The sequence below is a fragment of the Dermochelys coriacea genome, chromosome 5, assembly GCF_009764565.3.
Source record: "Dermochelys coriacea isolate rDerCor1 chromosome 5, rDerCor1.pri.v4, whole genome shotgun sequence".
NCBI classification, from domain to species: Eukaryota; Metazoa; Chordata; order Testudines; family Dermochelyidae; genus Dermochelys; species Dermochelys coriacea.
Window position 1 is genome coordinate 71918854 of NC_050072.1, and position 7755 is coordinate 71926608.

At 42.8% G+C, this 7755-nt stretch overlaps 1 long non-coding RNA gene across 1 annotated transcript; it reads left to right on the plus strand.

Moving 5' to 3' along the window:
* Window positions 1-2844: 2844 nt before the first annotated feature.
* Window positions 2845-3913, plus strand: LOC122460334. The gene is made up of 2 exons (XR_006281587.1): window positions 2845-3087; window positions 3183-3913. It is a non-coding gene; the product is annotated as an uncharacterized LOC122460334 (long non-coding RNA).
* Window positions 3914-7755: the final 3842 nt, after the last annotated feature.

Consider the following 7755-nt stretch of genomic DNA (forward strand, 5'->3'; position numbering starts at 1 on the left):
GCCCAGCCTCTCTGTCTGGACAGCTTAGCCCTTAAAGACACAGTCCCCAGTACCACAATTACATCCCCCTCTGTACTGGTTCAGGTCTGCTGGCCAGCACACTGGGAGGGTGGAGTGAAGGCTCAGCCCATTTCCCATCCCTGCCCACATACACCCTACCCTTCTTCTTGGGAAGCAGGAGCAAGAGTTGCAGTCCTAGAGTGCCTGTTCTTTCTTGCACGCTGTGACCAGTTAAGCCATAGTCTGTGCAGATGGGTAAGGGAGACTCATTCCTCTGCATGGGTGAGAGAGATTCTTGTCCTTAACATGCAGTAAATTAGTACTGTGCATCCCCTTTCATAATGCATACACCAACCATGAGAAGTACATGGATTTGGGCTCAATAGTACAATCATAACTGGACATTATACTAATTACCACAAGTGGGAGTACTCACAACAGATTAAGCACTATGTCTAGGATGAAGTGTCTAGAAGATCAAGCCCTCAATTTTTAATCAGCTCAAGGTTATGTGTCTTAAAATGGCTGCCCCTAATTGTATCCTAATTAAAAGTCAGAGTCAGCAGAACACAACATATATATTGGTCTGTTGCACAGACCATGAATAGTAACTTCCATTCATGAGTCAGTATTTGAAGCAAATGCCACACATCTCTGATACCTCAACTTTTCCCTTTACTCAAAATAGGAAATAACTGTGGTAACTGCATGGTATGTATTGGCAAATGTTGACTTTTTAATGGAGACCACACAGTTTCTATATATAAATTGGGGCTACATACAGTTTAGGGAAGCTACATACAGTTTGACCCAGCAGTGGAAAATATGGGGATAGGAATTGCAACAGTTTATCTTGCTGTGATGGGGGTGTACAAAACCCCACACTGGGCAGGAAGAGATTAAGGAGTTGCTGTGGACTCAAGCAACCCTGCAAGGCATGTGAGGCCTGGAATAAGGGCCTGAAAAGAGAGGAGCTCAATCTGCAGCAGCCCTGGCTCACCACCAGCTCACATGACCATAATCTGGTAGAGTTTCTTGAAAGGAAGGTGGACCAGATCCTGAATGGCTGCTTTAAACATTTATGGCCGATGAGACACTCAAGCACTCTCCTCTGGGCTCTGCCAAACTTTACTTTGCCTTTCAGGTTAAGAACAGGTGCACCCCAGACCCTGAGTCCCTTTGAAGCATTCTCCTGTGATATCCAACCCCTGTCACTGGTTACTCACAGAAATACCAGGACTTCTATCCCCAAAGGAACAGGATACACACCAGTTTGCAAGACTCAATGCAGGACCAGCACTTTGCTTAACAACACAGCCTTAAAAAGATTTATAGTTAGAAAAAGAGAAAGTAAGTAAGGATATTGGAAACAAAAAAATACATATAAAATAAAATCATAACATGCTTTCTAGAGACTAAATTTAGCTAACAGATCAACCTCCTGTCTAAAAAAGTTTATCTCGCGAAGTCTCTTGCAGCTTTTCAGCCAACCTTAGTTGAGATCCTGTTTTCATGAATAGAAATGCACTCCCCATTTACTTCCTAGTAAAATGAGAGGGTGTCTTCTTTACCTCCTACATATGCTGACAAAGTTCACTGGGTATCCTCAGAGACAGAATAACCACCCATGGCTTGATTTTCCTGTGGGCTGCTTCCCCGTTGACTTCACATCTCTTTGTTAACATTTGACTTCATATGGAAATGGGCATCCATTGCATTAGCTTAGAAAGCTTAATTTCATCCTTATACTTCTTACCGCTTGTCTGGAGGAAAACCCATTCTTCACCTCTGCTACTGATTAATGTCTTGATACAGACCTTAAATATATATTTTCAGTATATATACATAACTCCTTCCACAGTATCTGTACATACATTTCACAATGGTATTAATGACCAGCGTGACCCCATCTTTCATTTAAGACCTCACATGAAATTTTTTGGTGAACGAGACTGTACATACCAGAATTAGGACATTCCTGTAACCCCTTGGCTAGTTGGCATTAAGGGGTTCTTGCATCACAGTACCAGAAAGCATTGAATTAGACTACAGCTTGCTGGTGCCCCTTTGAAGAAGAGGCCTGGGCTGTGTGACCGGGCATCTGCCCCACACTGGCCCTGATAGGGTTAAAACCCAGCCTGGAGAGCTGCAAGGAAACAGCCAATTAGGGCGGTGGCTGCAGCCAATTAGGGCGGTGGCTGGACCAGCCAATCGGGGCCCAGCCAGCCCATATAAAAGGGAGCTGTGGGCCAGACTAAGTTAGTGTACTGTAGGAAGCTTGAGGGGAGAGGGACTGGTTTCCTAGAGGGCTGCAGAAACTAGCACTATGAACAGGGCTGCTAGGACTTGCAGGCCTGAAGCCCTGGGAAGAGGGGGGCTGGGGCTGGGGCTGGGGCTGCAGGGAAGTGGCCTTGGGAATTGAGACAGATGGATGGAGAAAGAAAGGAGGAGCAGTGTTAAGCTGTTGTTTATGGGGTCCCTGGGTTGGGACCTGGAGTAGAGGGTCTGCCTGGGGTTCCTGTCTCCACCTCCCCCCCCCTTGCTGCTGAAGAAGTGGCCAGACTAGGGATTGCCAAGCTGCTAGACTGTTGTGGAGGAGTCCCCTGGAAGGGGGGAACCCGGATAGTGACATGGCCAAAGGGTGGTGCCATGAAGCAGAGGCAGTGAGACTGGAACTGTGGTGGATCTGCAGGCGGAGATGGTATGGGAGAGCCATGACCACTGGAGGCCACACCTGCTGACCAGTGCTAATTCCCAAAATGGCCAGTAGGAGGCACCAGTGCGGTGAGTGACCCTGTGACATGTTGTCTCCTATTGATTGGTTTGTTTTTCTTTTTCTCCATTAGGACCTTCAATAGCCCACAAGAGTTACACTCCTGTAAGATGCATCCAGAGCTTGTCTTTCCCCCTTGAAAGAAGGGGGACCTGTCTATGGCTACTGATTATTTTGTGTTCATCTTTACTTTTCTCTGAGAATATTTCTAGCTCTGGATGAGGTAGACTCCCTTGGGATTCAGATGGCAGGATGAGTCTCCCACCTCTGGACCTGTACTGATAACTACCTGGGCAAGGGGAATGCCCAGTCAGGTGAGTACAGGGCCCTGTCATGCCCTAAGAGGATGCTGTGGGAGACCAAGCTCATGCCACTTGCCCACACTACTGCTCTGTTGTGGGTCCCATAGGTTACCAGAACACTCCAAAAAGTAAGAGTCACTGGTTGAGAAGGGGAGTAACTCTAAGGTGGACAGTGGATGCAAGGGCCTCCTGTTGAGCCTACTGAAACTATACCCCTCCAGTGGAAACACCAGCTGCCCTCCCCAAGGATTAATCTTTGTAGATGGAGTTTCTCTCCCTGCCCCTGTAGGAGTACAGATCAGACTGAAAGGACCAAATTCTCAGACAGTAGAGGCTTGGGTCCACATAAAAGTGCACCCTCATGACTGTGTATCCAGTTACTCTTTCAGTGTGGCCTGCATGGCTCACTTGTAACAGCCACTTGTGAGTAATGCAGCCATCCCAATGCTAATAAAACATGTATCCCTTAACACAACAGCATGTGTTCTCTATAGGGTATGTACTAGATCCCCAGCTTGACTTCTGTGGAGCTATGCCAATGGACAGCAGCTGAGGATCTACCCTTTTGCAATTATAAGTCAGCATAGTTCACATTTAACTGTCTAATCATTTCATACCAATGGATTTTTTGTAAAGTACTTCCATCTACCATAGAGATGGTAGAATTGTATTTGAGGAGATAATGTTTTATTTAAAAATATTACTGTTATGTTTTGCTAGATTCACTATTTTGAAAAATAAGAATATATTTACTGTAAACATTGTTATGGTTCTACATTATGGCTATATTTTACTGTAGAGTAACAAATCTTGCCATGATTAACACTGGTGCAGATAATTACTCCTATACTGAATCAGTTTTTCTTGGCCACAAGCTCTTGGGGGGGCAGGATGTCTCCTGCACTATTGTTCCTGCCTGGTAGCAGCGCACACTGCTTGATAGCCTATGCATCAGACTAGCATAGGCATTAACCACGAATCTGTCACTGGTTTGTCATAAAGTATCAATACATCTAGTATGTTTGGATGAATTTTAATAGAATGTCACCTAATAGCTGTCAGAGCCTTAAAAGAATAAAAAGGATTTGTATCCGGTAAACATTCTGGCTCAGCCATTACAACTCCTCATAGGTGTCTAGAAATGACTGAATTTCTCTGAACCCTAATATATAAGCTGTTGATATTACTGTACTTTGAAGATATAATTAAATTAATGACCAGCCTAATGAGAGCAGTAGCATATTGCATACATGTTGCAAAGCATCCATGTACAGTGTGTCCTATCAACACAGTTCCAGCAGAGAATTGGCACAAAATCTTGTGTGAATTTTTTGAGTTGCCTTTGTTTAAATACTCTTGGGAAAACTAAATAGTTTTGTGAGGTGACAAGTGCCTAAAGCTGTAGCATCATGTGTAACAGTTTATATTTGTGTCAAGAAACCAGACTAATCAACTACTGGAATGATTGGCAGTTTGTACAAGGAATTTTATATGGAGGAGTGTGACATTTAGAGGATCACTCAGACTAGTAAGGAGTTCTGTCACCACATGTTCTGTAACCTTCCCTTAATGCTATGCTGCTGTGGCTCAGAGTCCTGGCACAAGTAGCCAGTCTACGAGCATGAAAGTCTCACCCAGGCTTCCACCAGCCTACTTACTACTTGCAGGGTGACCCTCAATAGCCCTTCCGATGCTGAGTCTCCCCAAATCCATCTACCCTGAGTTATTCACTACCAAACACTTGGACTTTTCCCCTCTGGTTCATCGCCCCTGAAGACATGAAACCTGCCCCCAGTTATCAGTTCACTTTGGCACACACGCCACACAGTTTGCACAGCAGAGACTTGCTTGGAGTAAAATAAACAATGTTTGTTTAAGGGGGGAAAAATCAGATTCAAAGATGAATTGAATTCAAAGTGAGGAAAAGCAAACGCATACAAGTTAAGCAGAAAATAAACAGACACAACTTCACACTTCTATAGCAGACAAATTCCCTTTTCTAATATGTTACCTGTAGCCTCTGAGTAGTTTCCCAGTGGGCCCTCTGTCATAGAGGGGATCCAGTTCTGGATCCCATCTACCTGCTGGCCCTTAGTTTCTGGATGTTCTTTACTTCAAACCTTCTCTTTTTAAGGAGGTTTTTTTTTTTTTTCTGTCAGACTGGTGATTCATGATGGGGAAATTTCCTCCACTGAGTTTTCCAAGACTGGCTTTCTTTTTGGTTTCAGTGTTTTCCCCATTAACTCTAATGGTCCACCATAGTCTTTTCCTGACTGGACAATGGATGGTGCTTGAAATTAGATTCATGTAAACTGGCTTGTACAGTGTACCTGAAATTGTAGTACAGGTATACTATTCTATATACACAAATACATAGACTTATAACCACAGTTTGTATACATATAGAGATCATCAAGTTCAGAACATTACAAGCTTTCATAAGACTTTACTTGGCATATTGTATATACAAATAACTGTATATAACAAGTTGATTCAACTGGTTATTCTTTAATGTTCAGACCTCTGTTCTCCCCTTGGGGTTTCTAGACCCAGATTTGTCTAAGTGCTGCTTTCATCTAAGTGTTTGTATTGTCCTTTCACATATTGCAGCTTTTATCGGAGGAAATAACTCGGTGATTATAACATTTACATAAATGAGGGCCTATGCTTAATACCCAACACCTCCAGCAATTCTTGATAGGATGATCAATATATTTTTTCATACATTCAGAAAATTAATCTGAATGGGGTAATTCATCTTTAACATTATTTAAAGAATGTTAACATATAATACTGAGGTGGAGCTGTGAAAAAGATGAGTGACTTTTCTATTTGCTATAAATTGAAAGGAATGGTGTTTGTAAATATCTGTGATTATCAATAACTATGGGCCATAATGACAGGTTTCACAGTAGCAGCCGTGTTAGTCTGTATTCGCAAAAAGAAAAGGAGTACTTGTGGCACCTTAGAGACTAACAAATTTATTAGAGCATAAGCTTTTGTGAGCTACAGCTCACTTCATCGGATGCATTTGGTGGAAAAAACAGAAAAGCTTATGCTCTAATAAATTTGTTAGTCTCTAAGGTGCCACAAGTACTCCTTTTCTTTATGGGCCATAATGTTCTCTCCAGTGTAATGTAAAATGTTATAATACATTATTTAAATATCAAGTGTTTTAAATATGCTGAAAAGGAATAATCAATAAGAACCAGAAATGAACATCTTGATAGTTTGATTGGGTGTGATTGCTGCTTGTGTAGACATAATGAGCTAGCTATAACTGAGCTAGCTCAGCTACTGGAATTAGCACCAGTGGCTTGCATGTGGGCTAGAGCCCAGTGAGTAATTACCCAGGACTACAGCGAGATTGTACAGGCCCACAATGAAACATGGACTGCTTCAGCTTTACTGTCTTGGTACTGAAGCTAGATAGATAAAGCTAGCTTGGGCTTGTCTACAAAAACTGCAGTCACACCCGGCAGCGTAGACGTACTCTAGGACTGAAAAGATTTTCCTTCTGATTAGAAACCTTGAAAAGTAGAACATTTCAGAATTCTAGTTTAACTTTGTTTGCTTCTCTGATAGCAGTTAACACTGTCAAATTAACCAGCTTTTTCAAACTGTAGAATTTACCTGACAACTTTGAACTACCTTAAAATCTATACTGATACAGACCGACATGGCTACCACTCTGAAACCTTAAAGTCCACAGTTTTCCTATAAAAAGGTAATGTTCAGTGTACAGCTCTTCAAACTCATACTCATATCACCAGTCTGCTGTCTTCAGTGGGACTAGGAGTGAGTAAAGCTTTGCAGATGTAAGCAACATCATATTGTCAAGGTGGCAACTCCTTGTTGCCTGTCAACTGTCTTGTCACGTTGTATATGTACTACTCTTGTGGTACTCTTACTACTGGTTTTATCCTCCTGGGCGTTGCAATTAAAATGACAAACACACAGAGGAGAACAACCTCATTCACTCAGGGGTAATGTTGTTAAAGGGACAGGTATCCTAAACCTTGTACTGAAATCCCATTGTGACATATATAGTCTTATGTGGTAAATATTCATTTAACTGTCATAAGGCCCAATCCTGATTCCACTGAAGATAATGGGAGTCTACTTCAATAGCAGCAGGTTTTGTAATTGTCTCAGTGGTGTTTTTTATTTAAGCTCACTGTTGTTCATACTGAGAAACAGGAAATGAAGTGCAGCATTTAGCCAGAGAGCTGTGTCACAAGGCAGGGCTTCTTCCCCAGCTTGCTAGAACTCCCTGCCATGGCCAGTCTCCTTCAGGCAGTTTTATTGTCCACACTTAAACAAGTAAACAGTTCATTAGCTCACCCTTCACATCTCAGGCAGGCTCTCCCTGCCTCCCTTCCCAGGGGATTTTGGCTCCTGCTTCCTAGCTCACTGGCTCTCTGCCAGTTTTTCTCCTTGGTTCTTTCTCTGACCCTTTATAGCACCAGGTTCAGCCCCCTTAGTTTGCCCAATTGGGAGTGCCTGTTCTGGCACAGAGGAGCTGGACCTATAGAGCAAGCCCCCCCTGTGACATTTCACAAGCAGTTTTTTTCCTGACCTATGAGGCCCCATCTGGACTGCTCTCATCCCTAAACAAAACACAAACTCCATATAAACTCATACACATAGCTAAAAGCCAGCTTTACAATCCATGCCTTT